The sequence below is a fragment of the Chlorocebus sabaeus genome, chromosome 8 (assembly GCF_047675955.1).
Source record: "Chlorocebus sabaeus isolate Y175 chromosome 8, mChlSab1.0.hap1, whole genome shotgun sequence".
NCBI classification, from domain to species: domain Eukaryota; kingdom Metazoa; phylum Chordata; class Mammalia; order Primates; family Cercopithecidae; genus Chlorocebus; species Chlorocebus sabaeus.
Window position 1 is genome coordinate 99,368,372 of NC_132911.1, and position 7,363 is coordinate 99,375,734.

General features: G+C 37.3%; 1 non-coding gene across 1 annotated transcript; it reads left to right on the plus strand.

The window, feature by feature from the left end:
* Window positions 1–2,109: 2,109 nt before the first annotated feature.
* LOC119625009 (U6 spliceosomal RNA) lies at window positions 2,110–2,215 on the plus strand. Its single transcript, XR_005241159.2, has one exon. It is a non-coding gene; the product is annotated as a U6 spliceosomal RNA (small nuclear RNA).
* The last annotated feature ends 5,148 nt before the right edge of the window (window positions 2,216–7,363 follow it).

Here is a 7,363-nt window from a genome sequence, read left to right on the forward strand (position 1 = left end):
CCCCTTCCCCTCTCCTCCTTCCCCTCTCCCCCTTCCCCTCTCCTCCCCTCCCCTCCCCTCCCCTCCCCCCTCCCCTTCCCCTCTCCTCTCCTCCCCTCCCCTCCCCCCTCCCCTTCCCCTCTCCTCTCCTCCCCTCCCCTCCCCCTCCCCTTCCCCTCTCCTCCTTCCCCTCTCCCCCTTCCCGTCTCCTCCTCTCTCCTCCCCTCTCTCCCTTCCCCTCCCCTCCCCTTCCTTTTCTTTCTTCCCTTCCCCTTCCCCTTTTCTTCCCTCTTTTCTTTCCTTTTCTTTCCTTTTTGACGGAGTCTTACTGTGTTGCCCAGGCTGGAGTGCACTGGTGCAATCTCGGCTCACTGCAACCTCCACCTCCTGGGTTCAAGTGATTCTCCTGCCTCAGCCTCCTGAGTAGCTGGGATTACAGGTGCCCACCACCTGTAATTTTTGTATTTTTAGTAGACATGGGGTTTCACCATGTTGGCCATGGTTGGCCAAGCTGGTCTCCAACTCCTGACCTCAGGTGATCTGCCTGCCTCAGCTTCCCAAAGTATTGGGATTACAGGCATGAGCCACTGTGCCCGGCCCTTACTTTTCTTTACAAAGCGAATATTTACAGCATATTTTAAAGGCCAGTGTAAATGCTACTTCTTTATGGAAGCTTCTCTGCTCCTCCAGTATCCTTCTTTATGCTTCTTTAACACTTCTTACACACATACAGCTCACATCGCTTGGTGCTATAGTTATTATGGTAGCCATTTGTGTTATTTCCAAAATAGTTCTGGTTTCCCTTCTTCTTGACAGGATTGACTTCTTGGCCCTTGGTCATTAGGAGGCATGTGACCAGTTCTGACCAATGAGTTGTGAGTGAAAGTCTATGTGCCACTTCCACAAAAGAGAGAGCATTTATTACAGCCCTATTTTCCTTTGCTGTGGCAACTTGGTAATTTTCCAGCAGTGGTTATGGGCATTCATCTGAAGGGACAATTGACCGGGATTGCTTTGTGAGCTTTGATGTCTACCACCCACACATATATTACTTAGAGCTATTGGTAACAATACCCATCAGTGATTCAAGGACTTTCTGTAACAATTTGGACCCCATTTTTTTTTTTTTTTTTGACTCTTTGCTCTTCAGTAAGCTGAAGCATGTGACAGAACATGGAGGTAGCATGGAGCACACATTGAAAAGCAGTTTAGAGCTGGGTTCAAAGCCTAGTTCTACCATTTATTAGCTGTGTAACCATGATCAAGTTACTGAAGCTCTTTAAATTTCTGTTTTTAAATGTTTTAAATGAGAACGAAAATTTGTATTCTTAGGGATTGTGGCGGTAAACAGATAAGATAAGGTGTAACCACATTAGCACATTGCCAAACATCTCATATTACAATGGTGACGATAAAAGACCATCTGCATCCAAGGGGACACATTGCATGAAGATTTTGCTTTCAAATATCTAATTCTGTTGTCTAAGCCTTCTGGCTCAGTTGGGTAGTTTTTTCAAACAGAAAAACGTGATTACATATATTGAGAAAATAATCAGGTGAGAACATTTACATAAAACTGAGAGCTAAAAATATGCTTAAACCTTTGTTTAACAACTTTATTTTTTAAATCCTGAACTTTACAGTTTTGTCTAACAGCCACAAAGAATTAGTACTATAAAAATATCTGTGTATTGAGAGGACATACTACTTATTGTTGTTGCTTTTCTGGCACTGTCACTAAAGTATGAAACTTAGGTATAAAGACAAAGATATTTATAATTCAAAATATCTTCAGAAATAATTTGATTTACTATTTTCATTTAACATTTGGAAAAACTATAACCTAGTTAGATTATGGGATTTATTAGGGTTAAACCCCCACGTCTCTGAATCAGTGATTTTACCCTAACAACATACCTCCCTAGACTTGATGCTTTAGTTATTGTTTACCAACAGCTGCTGTACTATTAACATCAATTTACTCTTTTACAAGAACTCTCCAGAAGCATAAAAACATACAAGAAGAGAATGAATACCCAAATAGTCCTTACCCTTATTGAATCTCACATCATTTAAGTTATTCTGTTGATTCATTCATCCTAGTATACTCAGAATTTAAATCTTATTCATGTGCCTGCTTTTGCAGCACGCATGCTAAAATTGGAACGATACAAAGAAGATAGCATGGCTCCTGTACAAGGATAACACAGAAATTCATGAAGCATTCCTTATTTTTACAAAGAGAAGCCTGTCAGGTGAATAGTGGACCCTTCGACAGAAACCTTACAAGCCAGAAGAGGTTGAAGGCCTATTTTCAGCATCCTTAAAGAAAAGAAATTCCAACCAAGAATTTCATATCCCATCAAATTAAGCTTCATAAGAGAAGGATAAATAAAATTATTCTCAGAGAAGACAAAGCTAAATGAGTTAGTTACCATTAGACCTGCCTTACAGAATGTCTTTAAGTGAATGGTGAACATGGAAACAAAAGATCAATACCTGATACCAGTGGCAAGTTGGATAAAGAAGCAAGACCCCATTGTCTGCTGTGTTCAAGAGATCCACCTCACATGCAGTGACACATACAAGATCAAAGTAAATGGATGGAGGAAAACCTGTAGGCAAACAGGAAACAAAAAAAGAACAGAGGTTGCTATTCTTATATCAGACAAAGCAGACAATGATCAAAAAAGACAAAATGACATTACAAAGTAATAAAGGGTGCAATTCAACAAGAAGACATGACTATCCTAAATATACATATGCATCCAATATTGGAGCATCCAGATTCATAAAATAAGTTTTAGAGACCTATGAAGAGACTTAGGTAAACACACAATAATAGTGGGAGATTTCAACACCTCACTGATAGCATTAGACAGATCATTGAGGCAGAAAACTAACAGAGATATCCTGAACTTAAAACTCACAGTTGTCCAAATAGACCAATAGACATTTACAAGACACTCCAGCCAACAACAGAATATACATTCTTCTCATCTGCGTACAGCACATACTCTAAGATTGACCACATGCTAAGCCATAAAGTACCAACAAATTCAAAAAGACCAAAGCTATACCAACCACACTCTCAGGCCACAGCTCAATAAAGATAGAATTCAATACCAAGAAGATATCTCAAAACCGTACAATTACATGGAAATTAAACAACCTACTTCTAAATGTCTTTTGGGTAAAGACTAAAATTAAGACAGAGATAAAAAATAAACTCTTTGGAACTAACGAAACAATGTGGTTGGTATGATTTTGATTTTTTAAAAATTCATTGATACTTTATGGCAGAGCATGTGGTCAGTTTTACAATATGTGCTATGTGCAGATGAGAACAATGTATATTCTGCTACTGGGTAGAACATACCAGAATCTCTGGGGCACAGGTAAAGCAGTATTAAGAGGAAAATCTACAGTGCTAAAGGCCTACATCAAGAAATTAGATCTCAAATTAGCAACCTAACATTGCACCTAGAGAAACTAGAAAAACAAGAGCAAACAGACCTCAAAGCCAGGAGAAAAAGAGAACTCAAATCAGAGCTGAACTGAACAAAATTCAGATATAAAAATTCACACTGCACTCCAGCCTGGGCGACAGAGCTACACTCCGCCTCAAAAAAAAAAAAAAAAAAAAAAAAAAAAAAAAAAAAAAAAAAAAAAAATTCACACAAAAGATCAACAAAACCAAAATTTGGTTTTTGAAAGAATAAACACGATTTATAGACTGATAGGTAGGTTAATAAAAAGAGAAGATCCAACTAAGCACAATCAGAAATGACAAAGGTAACTTTACCACCTGACTCCACAGAAATATGAAAACCTTCAGGGACTATTGTGAATATCTCTGTGCATACAGACTAGAAAACAAAGCAGAAGTGGATAATTTCCTGGAACCATAGAGCCTCCCAATATTGAACCAGGAAGAAATTGAAATCCTGAACAGACCAATAATGTGTTCTGACATTGAAGTAGTAATAAAAAAGCTCTACCAATAAAAAAATTAAAAAACCTCGAGATGAAACAGATTCACAGCTAAATTCTACCAGTCATAAAAAGATCTATGTAGCAAACCTGCACGTTGTGCACATGTACCCTACAACTTGAAGTTTAATAATAATAAATAAATTAAAAAAAAAAAAAAGATCTAGTACCAATTCTATGGAAATTATTCCAAAAAAAGTGGAGAGGGGCCTCCTCCCTAACTTATTCTATGAAGCCAACATCATTCTGATACCATAACCTTGCAGAGACACAACAAAAAGAAAGCTTCAGTATCCGTGATGAACATGAATGCAAAAATCCTCAGTGAAATACTAGCTAACCATGTCCAGTAGCACATCAAATAGTTACCACGATGATCGAGTAGGCTTTATTTATGGGATGCAAGTTGGGTTCAACATACACAAATCAATAAATGTGATGCACCACATAAACAGAATTAAAAACCACATGATCATCTCAATAGATGCAGAAAAGCCTTTTGATAAAACTCAATGTCCCTTCATGTTAAAAACTCTCAACAAACTAGGAATCAAAGAAACATACCTCAAAATAATAAGAACCGTCTATGACAAACCCACAACCAATATCATACTGAATAGGCAAAAGCTGGAAGTATTCTCTTTGAGAAAGGAAACAAGATAAGGATGCCTACTTTTACCACTGCTATTCAACATAGTACTGGAAGTCCTAGCTAGAGCAAGTGGGCAAGAAAAAGAAATAAAACACATCCAAATAGGAAGAGAGTAAGTCAAACTATCTTCACAGACAATATGATTCTATACCTGGAAAACCCCATAGACTCTGCCAAAAAAATCTTCTAGAACTGATAAACAACTTTAGAAAAGTTTCAGGATACAAAATCAGTGTACAAAAATCAGTAGCATTTGTATACACCAATAAAGTACAAGCTGATAGCCAAATCAAGAACACAATCCCATTTACAATAGCCACAAAAAGAATAAAATACCTGGGAATACAGCTAACCAAGGAAGTGAAAGATATCTACAACAAAATTTATGAAACACAGCTGAAATGAATCAGAAATTACACAAACAAATGGAAGAACATTCCATGCTCATGGATAGGAAGAGTCAATATTATTAAAATGGCTATACTGCCCAAAGCAATTTACAGATTCAATGCTATTTCTATCACACTGCCAAGGACATTTTTCACAGAATTAGGAAAAACTATTCTAAAATTCATATGGAATCAAAAAAGAGTCCAAATAGCCAAAGCAATCCTAAGCAAAACAACAACAACAAAGCAGGGGGTATCGCACTACCTGATTTCAAACTATACTACAAGGCTACGGTAACCAAAACAGCATGATAGTGGTACAAAAACTGGCATGTAGACCAATGGAACATAATAGAGAACACAGAAATAAAGCTGCACACCTACAGCCATTTGATCTTTGACAAAGTTGACAAAAATCAGCAACAGGAAAGGGGACTCTCTATTCAATAAATGGTGCTGGGATAACTGGCTAGCCATATGTAGAAGACTGAAACTGGACCCATTTCTTTTACCACATACAAAAATCAACTTAAGATAGATTAAAGACTTCAACGTAAAACATAAAACTATAAAAAACCCTAGAAGAAGACCTAGGAAATACTATTCTGGACATTGGCCTTGGCATAGAATTTATGGCTAAGTCCCCAAAAGCAATTGCAACAAAACCAAAAATTGACAGATAGGACATAAACTAAAGAGCTTCTGCACAGCAAAAGAAACTATCAACCCAGTAAACAGACAACCTGCAGAATGGGAGAAAATATTCACAAACTGTGCATCCAACAAACGTCTAATATACAGAATCTATAAGGAACTTAAATGATTCGAGAAGCAAAAAACAACCCACCACATTTAAAAATGGGCAAAGGACGTGAATAGACACACTTCTCAAAAGAATACATACACACAACCAATAAGCATGTGAAAAAATCCCTCACATCACTAATCACTAAAGAAATACAAATCAAAACCACAATGAGATATCATCTTACACCAGTCAGAATGGCTATTTTTACAAAGTCAAAAAATAACAGATACTAGTAAGGCTGTGGAGAAAAGGGAACACTTCTACACTGCTGGTAGGAATGTAAATTAGTTCAGCCACTGTTGAAGGCAGTTTGGAGATTTTTCAAAGAACTGAAAACAGAACTACCATTAGACCCAGCAATCCCATTACTGGGTGTATACCAAAAAGAATATAAATCATTCTACCATGAAGATACATGCATGCACATATTCATCGTAGCACAGTGAATACATAGCACATATTCACAACAGCAAACACATGGAATTAACCTAGATGCCTTTGAACAGTGGACTGGATGAAGAACATGTGGTACATATACAACATGGAATACTACACAGCCATCAAAAAGAATGAGATCATGTCCTCTGCAGCAACATGGGTGCAAGCGGAAGCCATTTTCCTAAGCAAATTAATGCAGGAACAGAAAACCAAATACTGAATATTTTCACTTGCTGGTGGGAGCTAAATTTAATACACATGGACACAAAGATGGAAACAATAGGCACTTGAGGTGGGAGGGTGAGAGAGAGTTGTGGGTTTAAAAACTATCAGGTACTATGCTCACCACCTGGGTGATGGTATTATTTGTACACCAAACCTTAGTGACATGCAGTTCACCCATGTAACAAACCTGTACATGTACCCTCTGAACCTAGAAGTCAAAAATACGTAAATAAATAAATCTTACTCATGGGAAGTTAGCATCCGCTGTGAATTCTTACTTTTCAAAAGTTTTACAATGTATTTTACATCCTACTATCTAAATTCTTATGTATGTGTCCATAACCCTGGGGATGTAAATTGTTGAAGCTCGCTCAAATCATTTACAAATAACTCTATTCAGATCGAGTTATACTATTTAGACATTAAGTACCTTGATTATTACTTAAAATTACATGTAATTTCTTCATCTCCTCCTTCTTTCTTTCCTTCCCTCTCTCACTTTTTTCCTTCCCCGACCTTCCTCCCTCCCCATCCCTAAACTATTTTTTTTAGCACTTACAGTGTCAAGGTGCCAGAATTCAGAAATACAATCTTGAGCAAAGTCAACAAGGAACCTGACCTCAGAGAGCACAGCACCTAGCTATAAAGAGAGACATTAAGCATGCAAATATAATAAAGGGTGATCAATGTTACAAGAAAAAATACTAAAATGGGTAAACTTTTCAGTGGGGATATTATAGTTTGTGATTTTTAAAATATAATAGTTCCAAAGCGATTTTAGCAGAATGCCTGAAGTAGAAGTGACTAATAACATGCTTATATTTTGTCCTTCTTCTTTGGACCTTTGACACCATTATCATGTTCTGTCTACTTTTTGTT